Raw genomic sequence first — 21,211 nt, forward strand, 5'->3', positions numbered from 1 at the left:
TGTAGAGGTGACCTGCCTCGCCACACAGGTTGCAGCACTTAGCCTGTTTGCAGTCTTTTGTCTGGTGCCCTTCCTGTTTGCAGATCTTGCAGAGGGAGGCGCTGCAGTTGGCCGCCACATGACCAGCCTTGCCGCATGAGCGACAATGCTTGGGTTTCCCAGCGTAGACCAGGTAGCCACGGTTTCCCCCGATAGCGAATCTGGAAGGAGGGTGGAAAATGGCTCCCTTACCGTCGGTCTTTAGCGTAACCTTAAACTGGCGTTTGCCTGTCCAGATCCCCAAGTCGTCTCGAATCTCGGTGCCGCTCCCCACCTTATCGAAGTACCTGGTGAGGAAGGTGACCACGTCGGCGACAGGGACGAAGGGGTTGTACAGATGCACCATCACCACACGGTCCCGTTACAACGGCAGAGCAAAGAGCGGCTCCGCCGTCAGGATCTTCATCTCCGGCAGGTCTCTCTTCTCCTCGAACACCCTCAGGAGCTGGACGCAGTCTGCCACCCGCTTGAACGTCACGTTGAAAAATCCAACGCTGGGGAAGCCCTGCAGGGTGAAGATCTCCGGAGCTTCAAAACTGCACGCCTTCAACAGGATCCTCCTGGCGAAGAAGGCCTGATCCATAGGTGATCCTCCTTCACTGTCCTTCACCGTGACTCGGACGGTGTTAGATAACCCATGGTATGGGTTTCGATTGGTTATAGCCTTTGCTTCCCGACCTTGCCTTGGCAGAACCATGCTCATGGTCTCTCCCCTGCCAGGACCATATCTCTGTAATTGCCCTTATTTAAGTTGAGGAGTTTGAGTTGCTTGCCCTCAAACTGAACTTGACATTCTACCATCACTACCCCTTAGAGGATCCTTAACTATATCTGGTATTAATCCCACCTCATTACTAGACCTAAAATAGCCTGTTCCCGGGTAGGTTCAGCAACTTATTGCTCTAAGGAACAATCCCCGATGCACTCTACAAATTCGTCTTCCATGTTATCCCTGCCAATCTGATTTGTCCGTCAATATGCAGATTAAAATCATCCATGACAATTGTAGCACTCTTCTTACGCGCCTCCAGCTTCTCTAGCAGTAATGCTAATAAACTAACTAACGATCTATTTTGGTTCACCTTTGAAAAAAAGCAACTCATGATTTTTCATATCGGATTTCTTTAATTTTAAGCGTTTGCTCTGTTGCTTTTTTGAGACAGCGATGTTGTCATTATTGTTATCTTTTGCGGTTCTGTGTTTTTTTTGCTGTGATTAGTTTGCCCGATGCTGAAGGTGTTATCCAAATTGCAAGGTGCTGTGGCCTGTGGTTTCAAGCTTTTGAGTGACAGTGGTCTGCTGAATGATGTAACCTGCTTCTCACGTGATGCGGGGCATTCCCGAGCTTGACGCAGTCACCTAATCGACGTGCTGACGTCGGTGAGCCCGGATTGTGCGTGTGGACGTTGTGAGCGACGCCGAGGCGCTCGCGATCCTGAGGCCAATCCCGTCGGCGCCATATTGCGAACCACTGGGGAAAGAGAAAGAAAGTGAGCGCGAGGACGGCAGGCAAAACTTTAGGCGAGAAGCCGACATCCACTTCAGGCTGAAATAAACTGCACCAGAGTTTTACGCCTTTCGAACCCCATGGTGAGCGAGAAGAAAGTCGGCGGCGGTTGTTTCTGGAAGTTCCGCGGTGCCTGTTTGTTGATTAAAGTGAAAAGAGCGACTGACTGTTGCCCCCGTGTCCCTGGGAAGTTAGTGCAGGACGGAGCGGGGAGGAGAGCAGGTTCCGGGCGGTAATATCCAGCCAGCCCAGGCCGCTAGTAAATGAGAGCGAAAACGGTCACCTTGGAACTTGTCTGTGTTTGTGGTCCCAACGAGTAACAACAATCACATCAGCCCGGGATGGGGTGAGGGGAGAGAACCCGGGGCGGCGGCGGCGGCCGGGGATGGGATACCCGGTCGCTGGGGTGACGGATTTGAGGGGGGGTCCCGGGGGATTTGGATTTGCTGGGGGGTGTCCCGGGCAGTCCAGATACCCGGAGAAGGGGTCCCGTCCCGGTTCTCGCTTCTGTTTGGGAAGTGTTGACATGTGTCGATTTGTAGTTTTTTTTAAAGAAGCTCTCAAACTATTACTGGTGTTCTTTAAACGGCAGTTTCTGATTCTGAGGTTTCACAAGTGATTTTGTCCCTGCGACGCCCCCGAGTTATTTATACTTTCCGATCACAGGCGTTGACTTTTCGTTTTCCTTAAAAAGTCGTAGCAACAAGTTGTTTTCTCAAGTTGTCGTTTCTGGGCGTGTGCTTCTGGTCGGACTGGTAATGTGAGCTTTCTCTGAGTTTGAATTTGTTGGTCACATACAGGAGTTTTGTTTGAACTCGTGTGTGTAAAATTGACAGCGAATTGAGTATCGTCAAAAATCTAGTGTTTAAATTGGTCGATCGGTCAGCTTAAAATATACGGGACTAATAAGTATAGTTTACGCATCTCGGACTGAGTGCCATTCCCACACCTGACTTTCTATAACAAAAACAGAATTACCTGGAAAAACTCAGCAGGTCTGGCAGCATCGGCGGAGAAGAAATCAGTTAACGTTTCGAGCCTTCATGGCCCTTCGGCAGAACTGACTTTCTATCATGTTTTAACTCGGCTCTCATTCAGACCCGCAACCAATATTACATTAAGTTATCAGGACCGAAATCAGGAAGCACTTCATACAAAGAGTAGTGCAAATTTGGAATTCTCTTCCTCAAAAGGCTGTGGATGTTGGGTCAGTTGAATTTGTCAAAGCAGATCAATAGATTTTTGTTGGGTACGGTTATCGAGAGTGACAAAAAGGAGGGTAAACGGAGTTCAGGTAAGGATCAGCCATTGAATAGTAGAAGATATTTGAGGGTTTGAATGGCCTACTCCTGTGCCCTCAGGTTTAACTCTTAAATGGTCGTAAGCAGTCAATTTATAATTATCCTGATACTTGATTGAATTCATTCAACGCATTTATCTTTTAGCACCCCTAATTTATAGCGCTGTTTTTGGAATAGCTTATTGGCTGAAGAGGACGTGTAATTTTATTAAAGTTTTCAAAGCACATAACAAATGAAGATACACCTTTAACTCTTAATCGGAATTTTACGCAGAGTAACATACACCATTTTTAAATTCATATTTACAGTGGAAGTGCCTATGCAGTTTAGTGTGAATAATATTTTGTTCAGCGAGCTGGTACTATTAAACTTGGTTATTTGAAGCTTAACTGATGTGGCGACTTTCTTAAGTGAAACGTGGGACGTTTATGGGTAATGCTTCGTATTTATGGAAAAGTTTACAATGCCAAGAGTTAGTCATTTGAGATTGAGCTTTGTGTGTGCATAACTTATAATTTAAGTAAGCTAACTTCCTTGAAATTTTTACATTAGTGAGGCATCATTGCAGTTGTGTTCTGGACTGTTGTGCTTAAGAAAATAATGCTTTGCTTGCTGGGGATTGGTTTTGTGTAATGATGAATAAGCAATTTTAATACTATTTAAACTGAATTTGCACACAGTGTTTGTGTCGACCACAGAAGTACGATCTTGCACAAAATGTATTGGAATTATTAGAATGCAAACTATCGGGGCAAGTCAATTTTTCCTATTAAAATTCAGGATAATTGTCTAATAATGTATAGAAATATGTAGAAATTACAGTACAGAAATGGGACATTTGGCCCAACTGGTCCACACTGGCATTTATCCTTCAACTATTTCTAAAGCACATTCTAATTTCAGCCCGCACGACTCAGTATCCATTCCGTATTGATCCTTATTTATTTTCCCTTCTCTCTGTAAAGTGATTTGGAATATTTTCCATGTTAAAGAAATAAGTGCCTTGAAGGTGGACTACTTTGGAGAGTCATTAGAATAATCAGGTGTCAAAGGAAGAGAGGCCAAAGTGTTGGAGGAAAGCAACATGGCAGTCACAAATGATCTCTGTGTATGTGGTGAAAACCAAATCGGAATCTGGGACACGGCTTAGCCCTAAGTTCAATTATGATGCTCTACTCATCCAGGATAGTGGATGTGTAAAATGGGTTTGCATAGAGTACATAATTGCTTCAAAGAAACAATGTAAATATTAGGCTGCAATGTTGTAAAGAAAATGAAGGCTATGAAAAGGCTTTGGGTATTACCTTGCTTCCCAAGATGCTGATGGAGAGAGACTGGGTGGTGATGGTGCCATTAAGTTAATGGGAGTTTACTGGACTTTTTTTGTTGGAGATGGTTGTTAACTGGTACTGTATGGTGTAAATACTACCAGCTACTTGCCAGCCAAAGCCTGGATGTTATACAAGTTCTATTGGCTGACGTGATTTGCTTTATTATTAATGGATTTGTAAATTGAACTGAATACTGTGGAAACGTCAGCAGGTAATGTGACATTGTCAAAGATTGAAGGTCATTGAGCCAGATGGAGCTGGTTAGGCCAAATAATGTTTCCCTGGGGCTGTGATGACTGGTCTCAGAGAGCCATAGTCATCTTCCTTGCTTCATATATGTCTGTACCCACTGGATGGTTTTCCTGTTGACTCTCCACTGATTTCAATTTTGTTCAAGCTGCTTGGTGCCATTGTTAGTGAAATGCTGCCTTGATCCCATCGGCTCTGGCGTTTTAGCTCCATTGGCCAGGACTGGCTTAATGCACTGATGAAATCTGAAGCCAAAATGGTTCTATTGGAGCTTGAACTGAGTGTAGTGAAGAGATTGTTGATGAGTAGCTGTTGCTTGATGGCACTATGGTTAACTCTATCAGTCGCTTTACTGATTGGGAGTAGCTGATGGGACAGTTTTCCACATTATTGAGTAGATGCCAGTGCCACTAGTAGTCCTGGAGCAGATTGGCTGGTGGACCAGCTAGCTTTGCACAAACCTTCACTACAGCTGGGCATTGTCGTGATCTCCAACCTTTGTTGTGTCCATGTGGTCAGCTACATTCTGCCTTGTGGAGCAAATAATTGGCTGGATAATGGAATAAAAACAGAATGCTGGAAATATTCAGATCAGGCAACATATGTGGAGAGAGAGAGAAACTGAGATAACCTATCATCAGAATTGGAAAATGTTAGAAATGTAATAGGTTTTAGGCAAGTGAAAGTGAGGGAGTGTGGGAAATGAACGAAAGGGAAGGTCTGTGATCGGGTGGAAGAGTGAATTATTATGCGCAGGAGGCTATTTAGCCCTTTGAATCCATGCTGGCTCTCTAGAGTGGTCCAGTTAGTTCCATTCCTCTGCTCTATTCCCGTAACCCTGCAAGTTTATTCCCCCCCAGGTGCCCATTCAGTTTCCTTTTGAAATCATTGGCCATCTCTGCTTCGACAATCCTTCGAGTTCCAGGTCATTACCACACACTTGTGTAAAATAAGTTCTTCTCCCCCATCTCCCCTCCCCTATATCACTTCCCCAAAATCTTACAGGAAATTAGGCATGTACAATAAATGTTGGCCTAACCAACGACACCCACATCCTAGGGTTGAATTTTTTAAAAATTGCTTCTCCTGATCCTTGTACGATCAGCTAATGACAACAGCTTTTCTTTGATAGGTTTAGATAAGGTAGACAATCTTGTACACCTTAACCAAATCTCTCCTCACCCTCTTTTGCTCCAAGGAGACCAACCCTAGCTTCCCCAACATAGAAAGTAGGAGCCCTTCGAGCCTGTCGTTCAGTATGATGATGGCTGATCCTCTATCTCAACGCTGTACTCCTGCACTCTCCTCATAGCCCTTGATGCCTTTAGAGTCTAGAAATTTATCTATTTCCTTCTTAAATATATTCAGTGACTCGGCCTCCACAGCCTTCTGTGGTAGACAATTCCATAGGTTCACCACACTGAGTGAAGAAGTTTCTCCTTATCTCAGTTCTAAATGGCCTGCGCCATATCCAGAGTCTGACCCCTTGTTCTAGACCCCCAGCCAGAAGGAATATCGTCCCTGCATCCAGTCTGTCTATCCCTGTCAGAATTTTATATGTTTCAATGTGATCTCCTCTCATTCTTCTAAACTCCAGTGAATACAGGCCTAGTCGGCCCAATTTCTCCTTATACGCCATCTCCGGAATCAATCTGGTGAACCTTCACTGCACTGCCTCTGGCAAGTATATTCTTTCTTAGGGAGACCAGAACTGCGCACGCTACTCCAGGTGTGGTCTCACCAAGGCCCTGTACAACTGCAATAAGACATCTTTGCTCCTGTACTCAAAATCCTCTCTCAGTTAAGGTCAATATACCATTTGCCTTCTTAATTGCTTGCTGCACCTGCATGCTTGCTTTCGGTGATTGGTGTACAAGAACAGCCAGGTCTCTTTGTACATCAACATTTCCCAGTCTATCACAATTTAAATAACTCTGCCATTCTGTTTTTCCTACCAAAGTGGTAACTTCACACTTATCCACATTATACTGCATCTGCCATGTATTTGCCCACTCAGCCTGTTGATCTTTTCCAAGTGTCTTGTTACCACATTGTTTATAATAGACTCTAGCATTTTCCCTACTACTGATGTTAGGCTAACTGGCTTGTAATTTGCTGTTTTCTCCCTCCCTCCTTTTATAAATAGTGGTGTTACATTTGCCACCCTCCATTCTGCTGGGACTGTTCCAGAACCTACAGAATTTTGGAAGATGACAACCAACGCATGCACTATTTCCATGGCCACCTCCTTTAGTACCCTGGGATGCAGATGATTATTGGGCCCTGCGGGTTTATCGGCTTTCAGTCCCATTAATTTCTCCAGCACTATTGTTTTTAAAAAACCATCTCATGCACACTCCAGAATTCATCCACCATGGTATTATTGCTAATTTGGTTTTCCCAGTCTATGTGTAGATTAAAGTCACCCATGATTACTGTAGCACCCTTGTTACATCTCTAATTTCCTGTTTAATACTTTCCCCTACATTATTGCTACTGTTTGGAGGCCTATAGATAACTTCCGCCAATGTTTTCCTCCCTTTGTTGCTCCTTAGCTTTACCCAGACTGACTCTACATCTAGATTTTCTGAACCAATATTCTCTCACTATCGCACTGATTTCATCCTTAACTAACAATGCCTGCCCATTCTAAATATTGAATAACCTTGGATATTCAGTTCTCAGCCTTGGTCACCGTGCAGCCATGTCTCTGTATTTGCAACCATATCCTACTCATTTACATTTATTTGTGCTGTTAATTTGTCTACCTTATTGTGAATGCTCTGTGCATTCCGATACAGTGCCTTTAGACTTGTCTTTTTAACGTTTTTACACATTTTTTGTGCTGTGGCCCTATTTGCCCTTGTTTCCTCTGCCTTCCACTTTTGCATTCTACTTTTCAGTTTTTCATTCCTATCTTTGTTTCTCTCTCTTGCGTCTCCCCGCCCAGGTTCCCATCCCTCTGCCAATCTAGTTTAAACCCTCCCCCACAGTACTAGTGAATACCCTGTGAGGATATTGGTCCCGGTCCTGCTGGGGTGCAACCTGTCCTGCTTGTACAGGTCTCATCTTCCCAAGAATTGCCCAATGCCTCAGGAATCTAAATCCCTCTTTCCTATACCATCTCTCCAGCCACGCATTCATCTGCTTCTCCTATTCCTGATCTTGCTAGCATGTGGCACTGGGAGTAATCCTGAGATTACTACCTTTGAGGTCCTGCCTTTTAATTTATTTCTTAGCTCCTTGTATTCTGCTTACAGGACCTCATCCCTCTTTTTACCTCTATTGTTGGTACCAAATAGACCACGACCTCAGGCTGTTCACCCTCCCCCTTCAGAATGTCCTGCAGCTGCTCAGCGGCATCGTTCACCCTGGCACCAGGGGGACAACATACCATCCTGGTGTCATGTCTACGGCCGCAGAAACGTCTCTGCTCCCCTTACGATAGAATCCCTTATCACTATTGCTCTCCCACTTTTCTTTCCCCTGCTCTGTGCAGCTGAGCTACTTGTGGTGTCACGGAATTGGCTCTTGCTGCATTTCCCCCAGCAATATCCAAAATGGAAAATCTGTTGGAGGGGGAGATGGACCCAGGGGACTCCTGCACTACCTGCCTAGTACTTTTACTCTGTCTGGCGGCCACCCATTCTCTTTCTGCAAGTGTACTCTTTACCTGCAGTGTGACTACCTCACTGTATGTGCTATCCACGAAGGCCTCATCCTCATGGATGTGCCACAGTGACTCTAGATGCAACTCCAGCTCAGAATCACGGATTTTGAGAAGCTGCAGCTGGAGATACTTCCAGCACACATGGTTGCCCTGGACACTGGAAGTGCCCCTGACTTTCCACATCGCACAGGATGAGCATTCCACTTGGCTGAGCTTCCTTTCCATAACGTACCCTTAAACTATTCCCTTTACTTCCTCCAGCTTAGAGAATATTAAGGACAGAAGACATACTTACCAGGTCCTACTTATCAAGGCCGCTGCTCTCCTTACTGAGGAAAGGTAAAAAATGAAAGGATCACCTTCCCTCTTCACCAAACTCCCTCTCTCACCAAACTACAACTGAAGCACTCTAATGCAGCTCAAAGCAGCACTCCAGTTTAGATTAAAGCAGCACTGTAGATGGCTTGCATTTATGCTGTCTGAATCTAACTTCTGGAAACCTGTTTAAGCCAATTAACTAATTTACTAGCTGCAGCTGCAAGCAGAGCCTGTATAACCCCTGTTTTAGAGCTTACTAAAACTCACCTTCTCCCAACCCAAAGAGCAACTTTCAGTTAGTTGCTAAATTAAAAAAATATTAGACTTTAGATAAAAATTAATCCTTAAAAGTCCCTGTCTCACCGAACACCAACTGAAGCACTCTAATGCAGCCCAAAGCAGCACTCCAGTGCATTGTAGCATTATAGCTGCATTGTAGCTAAAATTCCTCATACCTGGAACGATTCGGGTAAATCCTCTCTCCGGTGCTCAAGGATCCTAAAATACCTCCTAAAGCATGGTGATCAGAACTTGGTATACTCTAGTTGTGGCCTAACCAAAGCTTTATAAAGGCTCAGCATAACTTCCCTAGATCCTGTATACCTTGCTGTCTGCTCTGTCAATATCTCCTGTCCCCTTCAAAGGTCTATGTATATGAACCCCTGGGTCCCTCTGTTCTTGAATGCTCTTTTGAACAGTGTTATTAAGTTTATATTGCTTCTTCCTATCCATTCTGCAAAATGTATCACCTCATACATCTTTATTAAATTCTATCTGCCGCTTGTCTGCCCATTCTGCAAGTCTGTCTATGCCCTGTTGCAGTTGATTGGTATCATCCTCACAGTTTGCCATATCTCCAGGTGGCATCAACAAATGCTGAAATTTTAACTCTCTTCTAATATCTAAGTCATTTATGTATATCAAAAGAAAGCAGTGGTGCTAACACTGACCCTTGGAACACCACTGTCCATCGTATTCCAGTGTGAAAGACAACCTTTTACCATGACTCCCTGTTGTCTGTCCTTAAGACATTTTTTTATCCAAGCTGACACTCATAGCCAGTCTTATGTGGAACTTTGTCAAACACTTAAAATTGATATGGACAGCATCCATTGCATTCCCTTCATCAATCTTCCCCGTTACTTCATCAAAAAACTCAATTAGATTAGTCAAAAACAATCTGCCTTTTACAGATCCAAGCTGGTTCTCTTTAATTAACTCAAACCCCTCCAAGTACCCATTAATTTTTTCCCTGATCATTGTTAGAACCTTACCCACCACTGATGACAAACTGACCAGCTTGTAGTTTCTAAGCATGTCCTTGCACCCTTTTTTAACATCAGCCATTTTCCTATCCCCCGGCACTATCCCTGTATCCGGGGAAGATTGGAAGATTATGGCAAGCCCTTTCGTTATCTCCACTCGCACTTCCTTTAAAGACCTGGTTTGGAAGCCATCTGAACCAGGCGACTTATTCATTCTAAAGATAGCTAGCTTTTCCAGCACATCCACCCTATCAATTTTCATCCCACCTATTACCTCTATCATATCTACTTCGACTGATGTTTTCAGATTCCTCTTTCTTAGTAAACACAAATGCAAAGTACTCATTAAGTATTCCAGCCTTGCACTGCCCTTCTAAGCATCTATCACCCTCTTTGTCCCCAATAGGCAGCAAGAGGTGGATGCGGCCTACTTTCTATTTACATGCCACAGAGGAAAAGTTACTTTTATTACCACTGACATTCTATTCTCATTCTGGCTTTGCCAGTCTTATTTTCCTCTTCACTTCCCCTCTCAACTTATGCCATTTGGTTTGGTTTTCTCTTGAAGAATTTACCTGACATGTGCCATAACACAATCTTGTTGCATCTCATTCTCTATCTTCCTCTCCAAAGAGAGCTGCCAGGCTTTGGTTCCCCTACATTTCCACTTTGTTCAAATCTACATAGCCTGTACCTGTGAAATCTCCTCCTTTAAAGATCACCAATTGTTCTGTTACTGTTTTTTCCTGTCCTTAGTTCCATTTTACCCTGGTTAGATTCATCCTCATCCTGTTGAAGTTAGCCCTCTTCTGATTTGAAAGTTTTACTTTAGATTGTTCCTTACTCTCCATTGCTAATCTAAACCTTATGATATGATCACTCTTGGGTAACTGTACCCTCACAGACACTTGGTCCACCTCATTTCCCAGCACTAGATCCAATGACGCTTCCTTCCTAGTTGGGTCAAGGAAATTCTGAACACACGTCTCAAATTCTTACCCTTTACTCTAACAACATCCCGATCAATATTTAGGTATCATCACTCCATTGTACTTGCGTGTCTGTGATTTCCCTGCATATTTGCTCCTCTATCTTTGTCTCATTTTGGATGCCTACAGAATACTCTCCGTAGTGTGATCATGCCCTTTTGCTTCTCAACTCCAGCTAAATGGATTTTGTTTGCTCCCTTAAAGACATAATCTTTTTCCAATACTACAATGTTTTCCCTAATGAATACTGCCACCCCTCCTCCCTTTTTTCTTTCCCTGCCTTTTCTGAACACTTTGTATCTGTGAGTATTAAGCGCCCAGTCTTCACTGTTTTTAAACCATGTTTTCATTATAACCGCTACATGGTATTCCCACATGACTTTTTGTCCTTGTTGTTCACCATCCTTATTCACCTCACTTAATGCATTTACATTCTAAAGCTGTCATTGTACTTGTTGTCCTTCTTAACTTGCTCCTATCTAATGTGGTACAACTTCCTTCTCTAGTACTATCCACACACACACATCCCTTCATACACCTTATTCCTCTTTCTACTTGTATGTGCTGGAGCTGACCCCCACCCCTAAAGTCTAAAACCTTCCTAAGTACACAAATGAACCTCCTGTAGGGACATTGGTCCTTGTCCTGTTGAGGTGAAACCTGTCCTTCTTGAGTCAGTGCCTCTTGCCCCAGAATTAGTCCCGATGTTCCAAGAATCTGAAGCCCTAATACCTAGACCTTGACCCAAGCCACCTTTTGATCCTCCCTATCTTCCTATTTCTACTCTTGCTAGCATGTGGGAGTAATCCAGAGATAACTACCTCAAGGTCCTACTTTTTAACTTCATCCCGAGCACCTAAAAGTCTGACCATACAACCTCAAAATCTGCCCCCTCTCATTGGTCATTGGGAACTTCCGGCTCTCTCCCTTCCCCTGCAGAATATTCTGTACCCTCTCTGTGATGTCCTTTATCCTGGGACCAGGGAGGTAAGATGCCACACAGGATTCACAAAAATCTAGTCTGCCCCCCAGCATCTATGGAATCTCCTCTAATGACTGCATTTCTACTCATTGCTGTTCCATTGCCCATGAGTGACATGGTCCAGACTGCACACACCCTGAAGACCCCTTCAGCTCCTGCCTCTTCTTACTCTTCCAGATGGCCACCCAACTACTATGCTAAACACTTTGCCTGTAGGGTGGCCACCTCATGGAACATGCCATCCAGGAGGCTGGAACATGCAACTCTCAACCTCCCTGATGCTCAGTGATTCCCACGTGCTCTCAAGCTCGGAAACACTGAGCTTGAGCTCAAACAGCAGGAGATATTTCCTACGTACCATAAGACACATGAAGTGTCCTGGGTTCTCACATGGCACTTGAATTTTAAGACAATACAATTTAGTTGTACTAAATGACGAGTTGATGTTGCAGGGCTGGATAATAGTATCTGAGGGGCTTGGGAGGAAATTGATAAGGATAACCACACAGTACCTTTTGGCTGAAGACGCTTGCAAACACCAATATTGTCTCCTACACTTATTTTCAAAACATGGCTGAGGATGGGCTATTCTTGGTGCTTGGTTTTCCTGTTGCTTGACTACCTACCACAATAGTTCTCCAAACAATGGGCGAGGTGATAGTTGCACTTGAATTCTGCTTTAAGGGGCACAAGTATTTCTTCAATGTCATAAGTTGTGATTTGGAATACAATGCCTGAAAGGTGGTGGAAGTATTTTCAATAGTAACTTTCAAAAGGAATTAGGTATTTATTTGAAGGGAGGAAAACATGCAGTTCTATGGGAAAAGAGCCAGGAGTGGTACTAATTGGGAATGTTCTTTCAAAGACCTGGCACAAGCATGATGTGCCTAACTTCTGTAATGTATAATTTATAATATATGTTCCTCATTCTTGGGTATGCCCAATGCTGCACACCCATGCTCCACAATTAACTAGTGATCGAAGAGTGGGAGATCTGATTAGATTGTGGCAGAACACTACTAGCTGCTGCTGCTGATAGAATCATAGAATAGTTACAGCATAAGGAGGTCATTCTGCCCTTCGTATCTGTGCTGGCTCTCTGCAAAAGCAACTTGGCTAGCCCCACTCTCCACTGTTTTCCCCATAGCCCTACAATCTTTTTTCCAAATAATTGTCCAATTCTCTTTTGGAAGCCACAATTGAATCTGCCTCCATCACATTTCTCAAACAGTGTATTCCAAATCCTAACCACTAACTGCATTTCTTTTTTAAAAAAAATGTTTTTCCTCATGTCATCTTTGGTAATTTTGCCATTTACCCTAAATCCTGTGGTTCTTAATCCCTCCATCCATGGGAGCAGTTGCTCCATATCTACTCTATCTAGACCACTCATGATTTTGACACCTCTATCAAATCTCATCTTAGTGTTCTCCAAGGAGAACAGCCCCAGCTTCTCCTGAGTCTATCCAGAAAACTGAGATTCCTCATTCTGGGAGCACTTTCCTGAATCTTTTCTGCACTCTAATGCCCCATCCTTCCTAAAGCGTAGCATTCAGAGCTGAACACAGTACTTCAGTTGAGGACGAACTAGTGTTTTCTGCGTTTATTATAACTTCCTTGCTTCTGTACTGCCTGTCCCTATTTATAAAACCCAGGACCCTGTCTGCCTTATTAATCACTTTTCTCAGGAGATGGTGGCATAACTGTAACGTCACTGGATTAGTCATCCAGAGGCCCAGGCTAATGCTGTGGAGGCATGGGTTCAAATCCCACCACAGCAGCAGGTGGAATTCAAATTCAGTTAATAAATCTAGACATAAAGTTCATCTCAGTGGAAACTATGAAACAATCATCGATTGTTATAAAAATCCATCTGGTTCACTAATGTCCTTTAGGGAAGGAAATCTGCCTTCCTTACCTGGTCTGGTCTGTGTGCGACTCCAAATCCACAGCAATTTACTGTTAACTGCCTCCTAAAATGACCTAGCAAACCACTCAGTTCAAGGACAATTAGAGATGGGCAACAAATGTTGGCCTTGCCAGTGATGCCCACATCCCAGAAAGAATAAATTAACCTGCCCAGCCACCTTCAATGATTTGTGGACATATACTCTCAGGTCCCTCTGCTTCTCCACCTCCTTTAGAATTGTACCCTTTATTTTACATTGTCTGTCCCTCTTCTTCCTATCAAAATCAACGCCTTCTCACAAGCCTGTATGAAATTTCATCTGCCACATTTCTGCCCTTTCCACCAGTCTCTGTGTCCTCTTGCAGTCTATCACTATCCTTCTCACAGTTCACAATGCATCCAAGTTTTGCCACCAGCAAATTTTGAAATTGCCCCCTCCACACCCAAGATCAAGAAAAGCAGTGGTCCTAGTACCAAACCCAGGGGAAGCCCACTATATATCTGTCACAAGTCTGAAAAGCAATCATTCACCACTATTGTTTCCTGTCACTAAGCCGAGTTTGCGTTCATGCTGCCACTTCTTTCACTACCTATTGCTTGTTTCCTTTGTCACCTCACCACCTTTCTTTCCTCTTGGATAATTTCCTGTTGCTCCTCCCTACCGCTGGTGCAAGCTTCGCTTGGCAGTTCTGCCTTTCTGAAGCTTCTTAGTTCCTGATTCCTCTTACTTGCCTGCTGCAGGCTTCTGTTGCCAGTCATTCTCCAGTTTGCTGGTGTTGATCCTCCAGTTGATTTTTTTCCAACCCTTCACCATAAACAGGTAACAACAAATTAACTGACTTCCATTTCCTTGCACACGCATTCTCTCAATTCTTTTGATTTGGTAATGCATCAACAGCCAAACTGATTTTTAAATCCAAAATGTTCTTTTTAGAAAGTAAAAACCTAGCCCCTACTTGCTCTAACCAGCATACAAGAGTCCTGAATTATATAGCTACTCTGGAGACTTCCTCTAAGTCAACCTAACAATGTATTTCCATCTTTTATCTCTACCTTTTAGCCTATTTTGATCCCTTCCCTTCACCCCACCTCCACTATGGCTATCTGTACCTTGCTTGTCCTGCTTTCTACCCTTAATTAGCACATTCCTTAGATAATATCACCACCTTCAACACCTCTTTGTCCTTTTGTCTATGACATCTTTTGGCTATCGCCACCTATCACTGGCCCTCTATCCAGCTCTACCACCCCCCCCCCGCCCCCAACCAGCTTATATTTCACCTCTTTCCTATTTTTACTTAGTTCTGTTGAAGAGTCATATTGACTCGAAACGTTAACTGTGTTCCTCTCTACAGATGCTGCCAGACCTGCTGAGTTTTTCCAGATATTTTGATTTTTGTTTTGGATTTCCAGCATCCGCAGTTTTTTGCTTTTATCTTAAATAATATCCCTTTCGTTGCTTTATAAACTAAATGTTCTATACATTCTCCTTTTGAACCCATCACCACCTACTACAAAATAATTCACCCAGAATCATTGGATTGAATAGGTTATATGGCATAGAAACAGGCCATTCAACCTAACGAGCCCATGCTGGTGTTTATGCTGCACTTGAACCTCCTTTCATCTGAATCTACCATCGTAACCCTTTATTCCTTTCTCTCATAATGCTTCTCTAGTTTCCTCTTAAATGCATCTATACCAATTATTTCAGCCACTCCCTGTGATAGAGTTCCAGTTCTTATTGGTCTCCAGGTAGAAGTTTCTTCTGAATCCCCTATTGGATTTATTGGTGATTGTCATATATCGATGACCTCTAGTTCAGCTTTTCCTTCTGTATCCACTCTACCAAACCTTTCATAATTTAAAGACCTCCATTAGATCACCCCCTCAGCCATTTTTATTTCAAGAGAATAGAGACCCAGCCTATCGACCTTTTCCAGATAAGTATACCCACGCATTTCTGCTATCATTGTAAATTTTCTTTGCAACGTCTCCAGTGCCTCTATATCCATTTTTTATAATCTGGCGACCAGAACTGCACGCTACACTCAAGTATGGTTTAACCAAGGTGTGGTACAGGTTTAGCATAACTTCCCTACTTCTCAGCTCTATCCCTCTAGAAATAAAGCCTGGTGCTTGGTTTGCTTTTTTTATGGCCTTGCTAACCCGTGACACAACTTTAGTAATTGGTATATTTGTACTCTGAGATCCCTTTATTCCTCTACCTCACCTAGACTTGCACCTTCCAAGCAACGAATGACCTCCTTATTCTTCTCAACAAAATGTGTTACCTCACATTCGTGTTGAACTTTATTTGCCAATTATTTTCTTATTCTGCAAGCTGGTTATAAACACCTTAAGATTATCTTTTAAAAATATATATCCACCTTTCATTACAATGGAAAGCCTTCTCTACATGCAGGCTTTTCCCAACCATGTCCTATATCATGTAGCTAGTCTCCCATGGAATTGCACATAGGTGTTTGGACCAAATATATTCTTAAAATGCAAGTGATGATTGGGTTGGGATATGGAAATGTAACTAATTCCTTACTTTTTTGCTATGGATGATACCACAATGCAAAGTAGAGTGCCTAGTTCAAAAACCTAAAAAACAAGGACAAGATTTTACTGTACCTCCACCCACAATCTTGTCAAGCTGAAGCAAATTTTCTGAGCTTTGCCCTTCCTCCCTGTATCTGACACACAATATACTATCTGATTATCCCCTACCCTACCGAGGCCAAAGTTGCATTGGCCCTCTCGCCTGCCCCTGGCAGTAGCTGCTGAAGCAGAACTACACCCCAACCATATAAGCTATGCTGCAAAACTTTCACACAACCCCATAAAATTTGCACTCTTAGTTCCTGCCCCTACTGAGGCAAGCCTTTACCAGCCATGTCTCCATTCTCCCTGTCCCCCCTCCCTAATTGATGATGGTGTCAAAGTCAGTTTACATGGTGGACCTGATTAGTCATCCTGGCACTTGTTATAGGCTACTCTCAGCAGAAGTTATGTGGACACACCAGGGTAGAATTTAATATATGTTTTGCCTATGTTTTGGGGTATAAAATGGATGCGGATTTACACCAAACCTGTTCCAACAGCATGGTTATCACCACATTAGTTATCACTGCTTTTAGATGTGTCTGGTGAAATCAGCATTGGGTTAATTTAAGTATGTTAGAAAGATACTTCTGCAAAACACACAAATTCTAAATGAAGTGTGTGTCATGCAAGCTCCTAACTATCACATTTTAAATGGACTGTTGAAGGCTGAAGGAATGGTAGACAAAACGGCCACCTTGGCTTCTAAGCACTACTGCAGGTCAGTGCTTTGTTTCCTCTTGGTGGTGCAGCAGGCCTAAAATTTTTTCTCCAAGTAAAACAAGTTGGCTTTGGAGACTATCTTCTATTATTAAAATGAGGCTTGAGGTGAAACTTTAGATCAGCATCAGGCCTCAGCAAGATCTTGAGAGTGGAGCTGAGGGACTGTGGCTGCATCTTATGGTTGTGTCACATTCTGCTGTCTACCTGTCCCTGCCCAATGTGGATGGTGGTGTTTGGAATTTGCAATGTAAAAGTGTGTACACTTTCTTCAGTGCAGTGAAAGTCATTATCTCCATCTTCTTGTTCCCCAACTGGTTCACTAATGTCATTTGAAGGAGATAAATCTGCTGTCCCTATCTGCCTGGCCTATGTGTGATTCCACATCCACAACAGTGTGGTTCACTCTTAACCGCTTTCTGAAATGGTCTAGCAAGCAGTAAATGCCAGTCTTGCCAGTGATGCTCTCACCCCATGAATTAATTCACACACCAGTGAAAACAATCCCTGGGTTTCACTCCTTGTTTTACTGGCTGACCTTCCTGGTTTACTCCCACTCATCATGTTGTTAGTGCTCTTGGGCTGAGCTCTGCAGGAAGCACAGGACAATATGCCCACATAGCCCGATTATATCCCTTTGTCCTAGCCCCAACCTAACCCCAGTCCACAGTCTCTTTTTCTACCCATGTGCCTCCCGCACAATCTCCCATACTCTGATCTTCTGTCACTCCCTCCTCCCGGTGTCCCAATCTCCTGAGTCCACCGATCCTAATCCTCTGTCCTCCCCATTGACCAATCTCCTGCCCCATAGCCCTGATAACCAAGACCAACCTAACACTGCATTTCCCTCCTCTGTTTCTCTCCACGGTTTCCCATTTCAATCATATTTGAGCAGGATGAGGTACTGACAACACAAAGTGGTGAGGAGTACTGTTTGGACTAAGGATCTCCAGGGCTTACAAAGCAGTGCTTGAGAGACTTTGCAGGCACGTTATGGCTGGATGTAGCTGTTCTGTGGGCCATGGTTCGACACCTTTGATCTCATACAGAAAGTATGACTTTAAACCAGTGATGGGCAACCTAGGCTAGCGAGTGGGCCATGTGAGTGGCCCTCCTTCATCTCAATGGGCTGCAAGATTGAAATCGGGTATGTGCACTAATCATGACCCCATGAATAAGAATTTGTGGGGTGTGCCGATTGAACTGTAGCAGCGCATTGGACGCAGAGGTAGCGCCCAGTGCTCTCCGTCAATATTGTGTGCAACCAGCACGCGCCTCACTTTGTGTCCTTGCTTCGCATGCGTATCACTATAGTAATGACAGTAGGAAAGAAACTATATGGACGGAAACCAGTGGAATCTGGCAACCCTGCACGTAGGCAATGCCCAACAAAATGTCTCGGTGGGTCACATTTGGTACCCTGATGGGCTGCAGGTTTCCCACCACTGCTTTAAACTAAATTATATTGTAAAGTAAGCCTAAACAAAGCTGAAGTAATCAGAATCAAGTATATACTTTTCTGGACAGGGTGGTTATTACTCTTTTGCTACAGATTTTCTCTTATGGCGTGGGTTTGGCAGGATTGAGCGAAACAACAACTGGATTAAGTATGATGTGATTTACAAAACCAATGACGTATGTGAAGTCTTCTGACATTGAGTCATTGCAGAATAACCTTGCTCTGGTGCTAATACCTACAATCCTTTCTTGGTCAAAATGTTACACATGCCAATAATCTGTTAATCCCTAATGTTGAAAATAGCTCTGTTTCTGAGGTTTGCGTTTGTTTGTGCCTTTTCTTTTGCTTTTGTTTCCCTTCTGTCCCCCCGCCCAATCCCCACTGCTGTTCATTTGAGATCGTTGAGTTATAAATACATCATTAATTGCCGCATAACAGAATGCAAATTAAATGTTTCAATTGTCTGTAAATGCCAGATTAGATTAGGAATACAATTTTAAATTTAATTTGACTTCTATATTCCTGATCCTGAGTTTGTGTTGGACATAATATTTTAAATTATACCTTATCATTATCAATTGAGTGAGAATTGACAAATTGTAAGGCATGTTTTAATCCAAGCTAGTTCATGTAAGCAGATCATGTGAATTAGCCTTATATTTTACAGCTGATTCTCAAGTATAATTATTTTATACATGTGCAATGTTTAGTGGTATGGTGTGGATCATGTGCATGGAAGCATGGTGGTTATGGTACTGAACTAGTAATCTAGAGGCCTGCATCAATGATCCGTAAACATGAATTGGTATTTAACTTGCCCAAGAGATTAGTTTATTTATAAAACAAGTCATTAAACTGACACCAACAAGAAAGGTCAGGTTTTAGGTTTGATCAGCTTACCAGTACAAATAGGCCTGTAGTGTATAAAAAATCTGTTTGCCTTGACTTTAAATATAGTTTTTAAAGCTATGATATTTTGGTGTATATAAAGAATTTTCCTCTATTGCATAATTAGTTTTACTACCTGTCTATCTATAAATTAGCTTATTCACACCAAATAGCATGTCAGAAATTCCCTGTAGTCCTTATTGGGTTTGAAAATGCCATTGTGCCCCTGAGCAAGAAATAAAAGTTTTGTTAAGGAAAAGACTTGCATTTATATAGAATTTTCATGAGCTCAGGCTGCCAATAAAGTACTATAGGACCAGTTAGTGATTTTTAAAAAAAGTGTAATTACTTGTAATGAAGGGAACTGCTTTTTTTTATTCTTTCATGGAATGTGGGCCAGCATTTGTTGTCCAACCCCAATTGCCCATGAGGAGGAGTTGGTGAGTTGCTGCCTAGCTCCACTGCAGTCCATCTGATGTCGGTACATTCATGGTGCTGTTAGGAAGGGAGTTCCAGGATTTTGATTGAGCAACATTGAAGGAACTGCAGTATAGTTCCCAGACAGAATGGGGTGTGGCTTGGAGGGGAACTTGCATGTAGTGGTGTTCCCAATCAGATTCTGCCCCTGTCCTCCCGTGCAGTAGAGGTCACTGGTTTGGAAGGTGTTGTCAAAGAAGCCTTGGTGAGTTGCTGCAGTGCATCTTGTATATAGTACATGCTGCTGGCACTGTGTCAGTGGTGGACGGAGTGAATGCTTAGGTTGGTGGATTGGGTGCCAATGAAGCAGGCTGCTTTGTTCTGGATGGCGTTGAGCTTCCTGAGTGTTATGGGAGCTGCACTCATCCAGGCAAATCAAGAGTATTCCATCCCACTCCTGACTTGTGCCATGTAGGCTTTGGGGAGTCAGGAGGTGAGTTACTCACCTCAGAATTCCCAACCTCTGAACTGCTTTTGTAGCTACAGTATTTAAATGGCTGGCCCAGTTCAGTTTCTGGTCAGTGGTAACCCCAGGATGTTAATGGGGGAATTCAGCAATAGCAGTGCCATTGGATGTCAAGGGGAGATGGTTGGATTCTCTCTTGTTGGAGATGGCCTTTGCCTGGCACTGGTGTTGTGTGAATGTCATTTGCCACTTATCAGTCCAAGCCTGAATATTGTTCAGGTCTTGCTGCATATGGACATGGACTGCTGTGATGTCTGAGATGTTGCGAATGGTATTGTGCAGTTAAAAATGACATGCCCACTTCTGACCTTATGAAGGTCATTGATGAAGCCACTGAAGATGGTTGTGCCCAGAACACTACCTTAAGGAGGTAGTGCATAGCAGTGAGAGAAATTAAAAACAGTTACGCAGTAAAGGAAGGTACTTTGGGTTGTAATTTTAACCATTTAAACCAATTTTTATAAACCCTATCAAGTTTGAATTAAAATGCACAAATCTCTTACACTGCTAATGCATATTTTGTGATATTCTCATGACTAAAATGTGCCCCACTGCATTAAGGGGAATATTACTTCCACAAAACCATTCTGAAAATGTTAAAATCTTCAGTGGTTTAACTCTATGTTTTAGACAACTGGGTTTATAGGATTTCGGAATAGAGGAACTAATTCTGTCACATTTATTATATATTCATAAAACTTAATGTTCATTTTGAAATGAAAACTCACCAATTCGAAGAACTTAGATTTATAATTTAACTGGAATTACTCCCCCACCTATATGTGTAAACTGCAATGTGTAACTTAATCCTCTCTAATGTAGTGAGGGGGGTCACCTCAATTAATGTGTATAATTATATTACACTGTGTATTTAATTATTCAGCACATGTCTTTGTGTGGAGTTGTTTATGTTAAGATGGATGTTGTGCTGTTTTATAGGGAGGAGCATTGTCATATTCTGCTAGAGGGGCCTGCCCCATGAAGCCAGAAATTTATTTTCTGCTTGCTAAGATTACTTAGAGATTAAAATT

General features: G+C 42.9%; 1 protein-coding gene across 4 annotated transcripts in view; it reads left to right on the plus strand.

The window, feature by feature from the left end:
• Positions 1-1,456: 1,456 nt before the first annotated feature.
• The window catches only part of plekhf2 (pleckstrin homology domain containing, family F (with FYVE domain) member 2), a 52,488-nt gene continuing 32,733 nt past the window's right edge, over positions 1,457-21,211 (plus strand). For 2 of the 4 annotated variants that reach the window (XM_078540810.1, XM_078540807.1), the window contains exon 1: positions 1,457-1,629. The gene's annotated coding sequence lies outside the window, so the exon portion shown is untranslated. The remainder of the gene's footprint in view (positions 1,630-21,211) is intronic. The other 2 variants (XM_078540808.1, XM_078540811.1) reach the window with 2 other exon arrangements.

The sequence above is a fragment of the Cetorhinus maximus genome, chromosome 4 (genome assembly GCF_964194155.1).
Source record: "Cetorhinus maximus chromosome 4, sCetMax3.hap1.1, whole genome shotgun sequence".
NCBI lineage: Eukaryota > Metazoa > Chordata > Chondrichthyes > Lamniformes > Cetorhinidae > Cetorhinus > Cetorhinus maximus.